The sequence below is a fragment of the Centruroides vittatus genome, unplaced genomic scaffold (genome assembly GCF_030686945.1).
Source record: "Centruroides vittatus isolate TY-2023 unplaced genomic scaffold, ASM3068694v2 scaffold_576, whole genome shotgun sequence".
In the NCBI taxonomy this organism is placed as follows: domain Eukaryota; kingdom Metazoa; phylum Arthropoda; class Arachnida; order Scorpiones; family Buthidae; genus Centruroides; species Centruroides vittatus.
Window position 1 is genome coordinate 736415 of NW_027122713.1, and position 12673 is coordinate 749087.

At 28.7% G+C, this 12673-nt stretch overlaps 1 protein-coding gene across 2 annotated transcripts in view; it reads left to right on the forward strand.

The window, feature by feature from the left end:
• Sik3 (Salt-inducible kinase 3) overlaps window positions 1–12673 on the forward strand; it is a 106680-nt gene that overhangs the window by 45180 nt on the left and 48827 nt on the right. The window lies entirely within an intron of this gene.

The window sequence follows — 12673 nt, forward strand, 5'->3', positions numbered from 1 at the left end:
TTCTCTGGTGCGCGATGTTACGTGAGGGGAAATGCCTTCCGGGAGGTCTTGTAAGGAAAACTGGCCTCTATTCAGGTGTTACAAATGTGGAGAAAACCTGGAAAACTTCACGTGGCCAGCTCATCCGAGCGCGGTGCAAACCCACAACTGAACTCCCAGTGTTTAGTGACAGAACCGCTCGGTGACTGGTGGGCACTATACAATTACTAGCAATTTAAAGAATGCATTTTTATAATACAACACTACTATTGAACGCATTGAAAATCTGATTTTTTTCTGTCTGGACAAATTTTAACATCTGCATGATGCAGAATGTCAGATGAAAAGCTTGTATTCTTGATACATTAAGATATTAAATAGTATTAAATAATAAGGATGAAATGAAAATAAAACTTATTTTAATCCATCTAATTTTTTGGTTTTCTATTTCTGAGAACTGTAGTTTAAATTCAGTTAACTAATAGTTTCAATTAGTATTATAAAAAGAAAGCAACTATATACAGATTGTTTCATACATCTTGATTGGGCAGTGCACAGTACTCAGTTGGGGCTCTGAAAGTTTTATAAAGTTTGTGCCCCTTTTTAGTAACAATGACGTTGTCATAGATTTGTCAATCTGTTCCCTTCACTTAGAAAATAGACTGGTCCCTGCTACTGCACATTTTACAGCCTAGCCAAGATTTGTGAAACGAGGTGTAGTTGTAGATTGCCTTTTATAGTAGTTAACTATTTTTTATGTAGTTAGTGCCCATTATTATTGTTTTCTAATGATATGAAGTGATATGTCTGAAGTGATTTTTGGACAGTTTCAAATGACCAGATGATGAGGCATGATATTACTTGATTACAAATGATATTCATGTCTTTTGAAATTGTCTGAAACAATTTTCAGATATGACATCCCTTGATAAAGTTTCTGTGATAGTTTCTGAATGATTTCAAATAATATCAAGTGCATTGTTTAACAGTTTTATAGATATCAGAAATCTTTAATTAACAATAAAATGCTTTTCAAGATATTTTTCAAAGACTTTTGGACAAAAGTTCTACTCTGTCACTGAACTAATGAACCAGCAAAAGAACCATTCACTTTGGAAAGTGAACACTTTTGTCCATTTCCAAAAAGACATCTTCAAAAAGGTGTTCTAAATTTGAATCGCATGTTTTAAACAGGTCTTAATCACTATTGTTATTGCTGATTGGAGGAGAGATGACAGTTGCTGAATAGTGGAAATGTCATATTTAGCATTGTACATTGATTGTGATGTTTCTGTTGCATTGATATATATTTTCCACAGGTTTGGGATTGTTCTATACTCTTTGTTGTTGATGGCTTTTTTTTTGTGGCAGCCTTGTAAATATCCATTAACTCCAGATATTTATTTATGTGTGATCTATCTGATGTTCTATGTAGGATTTTTTGTCCAATCAAAGTAGACTTTCATATCTGGATCCTCGGCATATATTAATAGGGCAGTGGTTAAAAAGCCTTTTGCTATGTTGGCTTGGTGTTCCTTTAGACATATCAATGTAACAGAAACATCATAATTCACACAAGATGCTAAGTATGATCTTTCCTCAAATCAACCACTGTCGACTATCTTCCAATCAGCAATGGCAACATAGTGATTAGGACCCATTTAAAATGTGTGATTTGAATTTAGAACACTACCCTGAAGACATCCTTTTAAAAATGAATGAAAACGTTTGCTTTCCAAAGTGAGTGATTCTTTTGCTGGTTCATTGGTCTAGTGACAGAGTTGAAATTTTATTATTAATATTAACTAGTAATTGGATATTGTTTTTAATGAACTTTCAGACATGATATTAAGTGATATCAATCACACCATATGTTAAACTCAAATTGTATTTGATTAAGTCAGTCTTAAACAATGTAATTTACATTGTTTAAGACTATTTATTCTGAAACAAAAACAATTTAAAATGTAGTCACTAAGCAAACTTTTTGTAGTTAACTTAAAATTATCTTTGAAAAAATACATGGTAATTAGAAAAGAAAAAAAAAGTTATTTTTGCATCAATCTCCTTGCACTATTAGTTGACAACCTAAAACAAAAATCAGTACAGTTGACATTTAACCATCAACATCAGTTAATATAGAAAATTGATGTTTGATTTTATCTCCAGTTACAGTCATTTTTGGCATTAGAAGTATGTTTATTATTTGTGAATAAGTAATAATTCTAATATCAGATTAATTTTGTTTAAAAAACAGTCTTTTTGTCATCACAACAATTCATTGCCATTACTTCAAGATTGTCTTTTAGTATATTCTGAATAATGTACCCATATTTGTAGAATTTTTTTCTCCAAGAAAATATCTTAACCATTAGTGCACTGCTCAGATTTAGTGTCTTTTACTTATGTATTATAAAAACTTTTATGAATGTTTTTTCAAACAAGTAGAGATATGCATTGCATTATTATAATTAGATATTTTGAGGTATGAAGCATATGGCTTTTATCACTTTCATTAATATGAATTTCATATTTATTTATAAGTCCAAAATTCTTTTAACTAAACTTTTCTAGTTACAATATTATATTATAATTAAATTTAAAATAATGTATCATATTGTTTATTGCTGTTTAAATCAAGTTTAGTGATATTACTGAAATTTAGATGAAAAATTACATTTGACATATGAAATTTTCCTGTTTTTTGTATAAATAATTAGCAGCAGAATGACTTTAAAGTGAAATAATGACAAACTATTTAAGAGAGTGTAAAATTCATATTATATAACCAATTTATTACATTATTATGTTTATTTGAGACAAAAGTAAATATCTAGAAATGGTAGAAATAAATTCTACCATTATCAAATTCCAGATGAATGATAACTAAAACAACTATGAAGGTATATTTTGTTACTTTAATATATTATTTTAGTAAATAGTTTTGCTGTCAATTATTGAATAATAAAGCTTTATTATGCAACTACACAATGTATCAACTACTATGTTTATATTATTACACTACAGCTATATTTATAAAAACAAATATAGTTCTAATGAGGTAAAGTTATTTATAACAACAAAGTGATGTAGTTAAATATTGACTTTTGATTAAAATTAGGAATGAGTAATTTACAAATTTCTGTATCTATATACTGTAATAAATTGCTATGATATTATTAGTTATAAATTAGTTTTGATTTTTGAAAGTGAATCTGATGAAAATATTATTATTATTATTATTATTATTATTAATTAAAAGTGTATCAATAATACTAATAATTTTGAATGCAGAAAAAAATGAATGATGAAATTATGTTTTTATTTTGATTTTTTAAATCCTGATGAAAAAATATAAATTTTAATGAAGAAAACATTGGGACTACTTTAATAATACTTTATTGATCAAAGTTTTTCAGAAAAATTTGATCAATTGATAATTCATTTTTGATAAATTTGTTAATATAAAGTTCTGTAACATTACCATATTTTTAAAATCAATATCATAACAAATCCTGAAAAAAATGTAACGTGTTTTGGAAGCTTAATGTCTTACTTTTTGTTTTAATACATCAAAGATAAATAACGATATAAAATTTTGGTTAATGTTACCTTAGGTAGCCAAGATGGTGGCTCGTCTGTAATTCCAGCAAGGAAACAGTGGAATGCATGTTCTAACCTAACCTATTCTAATAATTTGGTTGCTAATAATTATGGTAATTTATTAGAATTGGTTAGGTTAGGTTAGAACATGCGTCCCACTGTTTCCTTGCTGGAATTAGAGATGAGCCGTCATCTTGGCTACCTAAGGTAACATTAACTAAAATTTTCAGTGTATCATATAACAATTGTTAGTCCTTTAACAAATGTTTTACAGCCCAAACTTTGCAATATTCACTTTTAATTACAACACCGAGAGACACTCGTAAGCATGTAGTTTCAGTTTTGCACCTTCTCGCATTTCGCCTCAGTGTCAGTTGAGATGCTTTTAATAAACATGTTACACAGTAGATTTTCATCATTAGTGACAATTGTCAACTCATCAATCCATAGAATGTGTTAAGTTGCTGGTAGTGACATCATCAATGCTACCGATCAGTTGTCTGACAACGGTCAGTTGCTTGTTGTAAATATTTCTCATTATTAATGAAGAAATTGATTATATTTTATTTAAATAAATATTACAATATTCACTAAAAATTAAGCAAATAATAAAAAGATTGTTGACTTCATGTTTAGTCTGATCTGCTCAATACTGTCTAACAAATTGCATAGTTTCTTGGAACTTGTGTATGTATGATTACAAGAAATGATGAGAATGTTCCTGAAACATGAAACCTTTGAAAAGAATAAATCAGATAATTTTGTTCAAGATGGTTTTCATTGCCCACTGTATCGCTGTTCAAACTAGGATGTTAGATTGTCCCAATAGATCTCCATATTTTGGATAAGAGATTGAAAACTAGTATATCTGACAGTTTTACATAAAGCATAAGCTATCAAGTGTTGAACAAATTATTATTAAAGATGGTTTATTTTTTTGTAGGGAATGCTACTATTAAAATTAGTCTGCAGTTTATGATTATTCTTGTATTCTGAAAATGAAGAGATCTGTTCCTTTAAAGTATTAAATAAATTAAAATGTAAGATTTCTAGAAGGTCATTTGTTATTTTTAAGAAAACATTAATAAATATTAAAATTTAGATAATTTTATAGCATACAATAGAACAGCATAATGTAGTAGTGAATGACGTTGCAATTTGATGAAGATGAATATAAAATTTATAATAATAATAATTTTACTATTAAAATTATGTTGTTTTAATGATATATGGTGAATCTGTTTCTTACTGTGCATTGAATAGAATAAGATAACTACCATAATAAAAGATTATTTTTTAAAGATTATTTTAATAATATTTTAAAATATGCTATTTCATCTGATTGTTTAGAAGATGATATTTAATTTTGTCTACCTGTTGGATTTAATACTACTTATAACTTTAATTTATTGTAGGATGATAATGCTTTTTTAATATAAATGAATTATTACACATTTGAATATTGTTACATATCAGAAAACTAATGTTGATAATCATTATTATAAACATTTTATCTTACTTCTTAGTATGAAATTCAATAATAATAAAAAAAAAACACAAACTCTCTGAGTAGAATTGATATTTCTTTTTTTAATATTAATTATTTTTTAGAAAACTATTCTGAAGATGGAGAAAGCTATATATTCTTTGTAATTGTGGGAAGTAATTTAAGGTTATTCTCTTCTTACTGTCCATTGGTGAAATGGTAGGCTGTGTTGTATCATAGATTAATCTATGAAATCTATGTAAAAATATTAAGAAGAATATTAAAAATTAAAATTATATAATTTTAGTTTTTGATGTTCTTCTGTATGGCAATGTTATAATATTTATGTGTAAAAAAATTTTATTGTTTAATGGAGTTTAAACAAAAAGTTTTCAAATTTACAAGTGCTTTTGAGATTCCTTTATTCTTCAAGTAGCATTATTATTCAGCTTACGGCAGACAATCTGGCTCCTGAATCTTCTTTCTTTCATTTGGTAGCACTATAATTTGGATGTTAACTTGCCCTCTTTTTTGGGGGGTCTTTTTAAAATATTTATACAGTATTTCAAAACAACAAAAATTTTACTTTTATAAAATTTATAAAAAATTACAACTGAGGTTGAGTTTTTCGAAGATCAAACTGTAAGAAACATACTAGGATAATTTTAGAGCAAGATAACCTCCTGAAAAACTTGTCTGTCCTATCCATATGAGAAATAAATTTAAGATCTCTAAGATCTGGTTGTTTATGCTAGATAGTTACTGGGTTAAAAACGATAATTTTATAGGAAAATTGTATGAGTATATAAAAGATAATAAACTAGAAAAAACAAAAGTTTTCTACAATGTATTAAGTAAATGAATAATTATGAATTTTTCACTATTTTCTCATGTTGTTTATTTTCTGGAAGATATTGAAATAGAATTATTTTATAAAATAAGAATACAGAAAAGTCGTGTATTTTTTTCTTATGGCTAGATCATATTTGTTAATTCAAGGCTTTAATATCAAATATATTGGGAGTTAGTGCATTTGACTTGATCTCAAGCTTGAAAGGGCCTCCAGTTCTGGCTATTATTTAGTGGCAAAATAATGCATTCCATGTAACAGGGTCATTTTATACTAACTGCAAACCTTAATGCTTGACCTCCTCCAATTTTGTTCAAACTCCATAGTAGATTACTTATGAATTTGAACTAATATATACAAAATATTAGATATGAATGTTTTGTGATTCCCAAGATAGAAGTCTTGATTTGGTGGTCACTCTATTATTCTCCAAATGCATATATACAGATGGTCAATTTTTTCTTCTATTGTATGTCAATGAAGCAAGCATACCTTTTCAAATTTGCTAACTTGGACAACTTTTTCCTGTGAATTCAACTGTTTTAGTCACATTTTTCAACCTATCATGACTTTTCCATAAATGGGGGTAAACATCAGTTGCATATAACTGGAATTGTACTTCAACAACCTATAACTTTTAAAGCAAACATGTCTCTGAAACTAAATTGAAGTAGAACAAAAAATTGTTTTGTTCAAATTTATAATTTCAGAACATTGAAAGAGAAAAATATCTCATCATCCAAATTACTAATATGAAATGAATAAATTTCTTAACTAGTTAAAAGATTTTAGTGCTTTGGTTATTTAAAGTTAAGAAATTATAGTACGTTAGACAATGTTACTGCTAGGGTATTTTAAGCTTGTGTGTTCCTATTTTTTGCACCCCTTGTGAATTACTGCAAATACACCATGAATTCCTGTTTTTTGATCATCACCAAAACCCTTTGAATTGAATTTGGATGATGTGAATGCTTGGCAATGTTGTTATATACTAGTTTGTATAAATTTTTTCCTTGCTGGACGAGAAACTTACCACCTGGGCCACTTCACATGTATTTGATTGTGCAATACTATAAATCCATATAAATATATAATGTAGATATTAAGACATGGACCATTTTAAGCTTGCAATTTGGCTTTTACAACATAATGTTTGGTTCCATTTTTTATCATCTCATAATTTAAATCAGACACTTAATTAGGAATGTCTTTTGGTGTCCCCTTGACAATGCAGCGCATGCCGTATACGCCTGCTTACAGCAATTTTAATGAAGGTTTATTAGGTGACTGAATTAAACATCTGAAGCTCAGACGAAAGGTCTTCGAAAACATTACACCTGTACATATTTTGACTCCTATAATCTTTTAAACAATTATTTATCAGAGTTTTTAATTTAATTTTTAAAACATATAAAAATACAGTTACATTTAATATTGACAACTTTATATATATTTGTATGTTATCACAGATTAACAAATGTTATTCATATAATATCTGTTAATCTGTGAATGTAATTGTTTAGTTGTAGTCATGAAATTATTTATGGCAGAACTGTTTATTAATTTAAAAAAAAATTAATATAACATAATGAAGAAATTTTAATCAAAAATTTTTTAAATTTGCATTTTCTCAAATAGTAATAATAATCATTTGTTCTTGATAATAGATATTAGTTTGTGATATTTAGTATGATTAGATTTATGTATTAATTTTTTGAGCCTCTATCATACTGTGGAATATATCTGTCAGTTTTGCTTATAATAAATGTTCATAATCTGCAGCAGGACAGCTAATGTGGATGAATGGAATAAAATTTGAATTCAAACTATATATGAAAAATCACACAGATCTGAATTATTTTCAGTTCAGGGTCATCCTAGTAATCTAGAACAGCTCTTGTCTATAAGATTGTTGAATGAGCAAACTCACTTAATTTTTGAAAGAAGTAAAATGAGATTAGGTTAGGAAAATTTATGTTAAAAGTAAACATATTAGTGTTATTAATTAAATATTTTTATAATATAGAATTTTGGGTGATGTTTTAACATCTTTTAATAAATTTATGCTATACAAGATAAAACAAAAGTTACTTCTCAGTTTATTTTGTTTATAACTTTTAAAATTGTGAAAAGAGAAGCAAAGTAAAAGTACCATTAAATTCTTCAAGTAATAGAGTTTTATTTTATATTATTTATGAAAAACTATATCTTAAAAATAGCTGACGTCATTGCATTTACAAATTTTTTCTTTCCATTGCATTATTCGTAATGAACACCAAAATTTAGCAGCAGTTTTTAAATGACAGTTTTTCACACACAATTTAAATAAAATTCTATTATGTAAGATAACTAATGATATTGCTGTCATTCTTACCATATCTTACAAACTGTAAACAATTGAACCAGAAAGTTACTTTGTCCCATCTTATACAATGTAAATAAGGGTCAGTAGAAGATAAAGTAATATAAACAAGATAAGCCATTTTAATCAAGCTATTAGCCACTTTAGGAACAACTTTAAGAAAGATTATTAATGAAATTTACAGATACAGAGAGTAAACATTAATTAATTTGTTTTTAATAAATATGTCTCATTTTATATTTGTATGGAATATTCTATAATTTATCATTACATATATAATACAGATATTACAGGACATAAATTATGACATACAACAAATTTTATGTTGTGAATAGTTAATAGTTCAAAATTGATTGACTTTTCCTGTTAATATAGATCAAATATATTTTTAATAAAAGTAATAAAGAGTATTGTATAACATTTAATACTAATAATAAGCTGTTTTATTTCCTTTCATAATAACTTTGAAATAGGAAATAATAGAAATATTTAATAAAAAATTCTTTTGTAGAAAGAGGAATGTGTTGTTTAGATTTTAAAGATTTTTTTACAGTAAAAAAGGATGTTAATACAGTACAAAAATTTAAAATGTTAAGGTTTATCATTAATTTTATTCAATTGGGTTTTAGTTGGTTGCCTGGGTCTGCAATCAACAGGGGGGGCCCCAAACCAATCTTTTATAAGAAAATTTTTCCACAAAAATATTTCCCCTAAGAAAAATGTCTGGAAATCATCACTGTACATGGGATCCCCTAATTGAAATTTGCCTAGGTCCCACAAAGCTATAACACACTACTGATCATTATGAACAAATATTTAAAAAAAAGCAGCCCCTCATAGAAATATTCATCTTCATCTAAAGTGCAAAAATTTAAGACATCATCATTGACATCATAAGAAAAGTTACACTGACCACACACAAGTTACACTGATCTTTGATAATAAAGGTCCATTACATCTTAACTTCAAACAATCCAATGTTGCCATTAGTGCAGAACTTACATCACCATTGAATGAGCATTAAAAATAAATGGTCTGACCACTTGTCCTAAGGAATAAATATCTGATTTCTTGAAAGTGAACTAAAAGTCTCTCTCATTTACAGTTAATCTTTTGAGTGGATGTTGAGGGGTAAGAGGGAGAATATACAGCAGTGGTCCCCAACCCTATGCCTGCGGGCACCATAGCGCCCGCCGATCGTTTTACGTGTGCCCGCCGCTGTGCGACCACGATAAAAATAAAAATATTTCGGTTTTCAATAAAATGGTATGTAAAAGTTTTTTCGTTTTTAATGATTAACCACTCAAAAGTAGAAATGGCGTCCAACACAGATAAAAGCACAAAGCGAAATGCGACCGATCTCTTTTTCCCCTCCGCCAAATCTTCACCAACCAAATTTCCCATACCTGAAATGAAATAAACCGGTCCGTTCTGAATATCATAAAATCAAAGTACAGATCACGACTTACAGATGAACACCTTGACGATTGCTTACGAGCAGGAATATCATCATACTCTCCTAATTACGAATCAATGGCCAATGAAATGCAATGCCAAAAATCACATTTACTTTCAGATTTATATTTTTTATAAAGAATTTTTATACTCTGTAGATTTTGTATGCATTGTTTAGTAATTACTTGTTTTGTAAAAATTATTGTTAATAGTCTTGTGTATGTTTTATTACATTTTTGGAATTAAATGTTTTCTGTACATTATGTGTATGTATGTTAACTATGTCCAAGTATAAATTCACCTTGAAAAAATAAATGGTGCCCGCCATCCGGCCAGTATTCTAGATTGTGCTCTTAGGTACAAAAAGGTTGGGGACCCCTGATATACAGTATATGTTTCTGTTGTGATGTTTGGGGTTACTTGAATGATGACAGGATATAATACAAAGAACAAAACTATTATCGAGTATGAACATAAGATTTTTTTTGAATGATACAGGTTCCCACTCTGAGGCAAGTCTCCAAAAAAAAAAAAAAAGTTTTTTCACAACACAATATATACAAAATTCATAATAAAAATCTTTGTTACAATCCTTTAGGCACTTAGAGTTATCCAATATACCGGTTTCGAATTATGTGAGCGCATGCTGCGTTTTCTTTAAATTTACCTTAACCTACTTATATAAAAATGATAGAAGACAGGCATAGATAGATGAAGGAGGAAGAGAGATAGGATAGGGGTACCCAATTGTTTTGAATGTTCCCTCGGTGGTTCAGGTGGACTTAACTTACTTTGTCTAGCCAGATCGTTACTCCACTTTCGGGCAGTCTCTGCACCTATCCTTGAATTTTCTTTTTTAGATGTTCCTTCTGCAAAACACCTCGAAGACTCCTATTATATCGTCTCCTTATCTTATTCCTGGCTTTAACATTGTGCTTCCATACTCTTGTCTTCTACTAACAAAACGACTGAGAGTCTCTCCTTGATCCGTCCAATCTCTCTGGCATCTACCCAAAAAGTGGCTGTCTCCCTTCAGATCGCCCTAGGGCCTTCTTCTACCCATTGTTCACCTCCCACACCTTCAGGATTTGGGTGTGGATAGAAAGTTCTCGAATTTTGGGGAATAAAGAAATTAGAGAACAATAGAAAGTTGGTAGGTATGAAAAAGATTGAGGAAAGAAAGAAAAAAATAATAATATAAACCTATAAACTATATACAAATTATGGCGTCATGGTATTTCCATAGACATACAAACAAGGTTTAAATTGGATGTGATTTAGCAGTTGATGCATATAATGAAAGCACTATGTAACAGAAATACCCTATGTCCACTTTTAAGAAATTGGGTATTTACAAAAGAAATTTAAAAGCTACATCACATGGTACCCTTGTTAAGTATATCAGTATTACTACACACCCAATTTCAACTATGTTTGTATGTTCATGGAGACAATTCTGTACTGTATCTATCATTTGAAGGAGACATTTTTATCCATAACAATATTTGTTCCCATGTTATGAGTATGCCCATGAGAAACATAGCACATAAAATGGGAGACATTAGAACATCCATCTTATGGGAAGGATATGTTACTTTGCAGTTTCAAATTTTCAGTCTTCTGAAAACAGTCCTTAAAGGATGGTGTTTTGCTTTGGACACTGAAGTCATACAAGCTGTTTAATGTTTTTGTTCAGCAGCACACAAGAGATGTTAAGATGAAACATTTCATCATATGGCAATGACATCACTGCTATTGTAATCAGCTTTACACCTTCATTTCACTTATCAAATAGTCCATGTATTAAAAATAAATGTCCTCTTAAGTGTGTAAACAGCATGTTTAACTATACCAAATAAGTGTTAGGACTAAGTATTACACAATTTGCATGTAGCAACATTCTCCTTCTTAGTGACACAGTGGATGCATGCCTCAATGTGGTGGTTCTTTTATTTAAATATCCATTGTATGAACCCTCCTAAATTTATCAAAATATTTAAATTACATTAATAATTTGTATTCATTTATATAATTTAAGTTGATGATAAATGCTTTTAGAGACTGATTCCTAAGTTCTATCGGTATGATGATGAAAATTATTGCAATATAACAAAAAATATGATACATCATAATGAAACAGTCTTTTAAGAAGAAATGTTTTGTACAAATAAGTTTGTAATTAACATTGCAATCATATTATGAAATTTATCATTCAATTAAAAGTTATGACAAATAATTTATTTTTTTATTACTGTATAAAGATCATAAATTTATTTTATAAAACCAAAAAAAATTGATATATGAATAATGAATACATAGTAGACCTCCTACTTTTACAGTCTAATTAATTTATGGAAACACAATCTCAATGCAAACCCATATTTTTTTCATACGTTTGGGATAAAAATTAAGTTCTTGGAAATGGTTTTAATTATATAATACCACAGGGAGAGAACTAACAAAGATGTGACATTCTGTACAGTCTTAATAGAAAATTTACACTAGTTATAAAGCAGGGACTATATGTAATTGATTTGACAAATAGGCTATGACTAATTAGAATGTGTCAAATTGTTTGTAACAAAATGACATGCTATAAATTCATATATAATGTAACATAAGTTATTCACATAACTAATTGCCACACACAATGAATTCTCTTATAATATTTTAACTCTTATGATTTGTTGTAGGACTGCAATTTGAAAAAATTGTAGACCTATAAATTCCCACTGTTGTCTGGCTGTCCATCTGTCTTTCCTTAGTCTCAAAAACAAAGTTTGATAGATGAAAGGGAAGACCAGATATGGAAACCTTAGGGACAGGAGGCCCTGATTAACTACTATATATGAATTTCTGGTGCAAACCTAGTTGTGTTATTTCAATTCAAAACTTTTCCCCTAAAAGGAGTTAGATAGATGACTAGCACAACTCCATT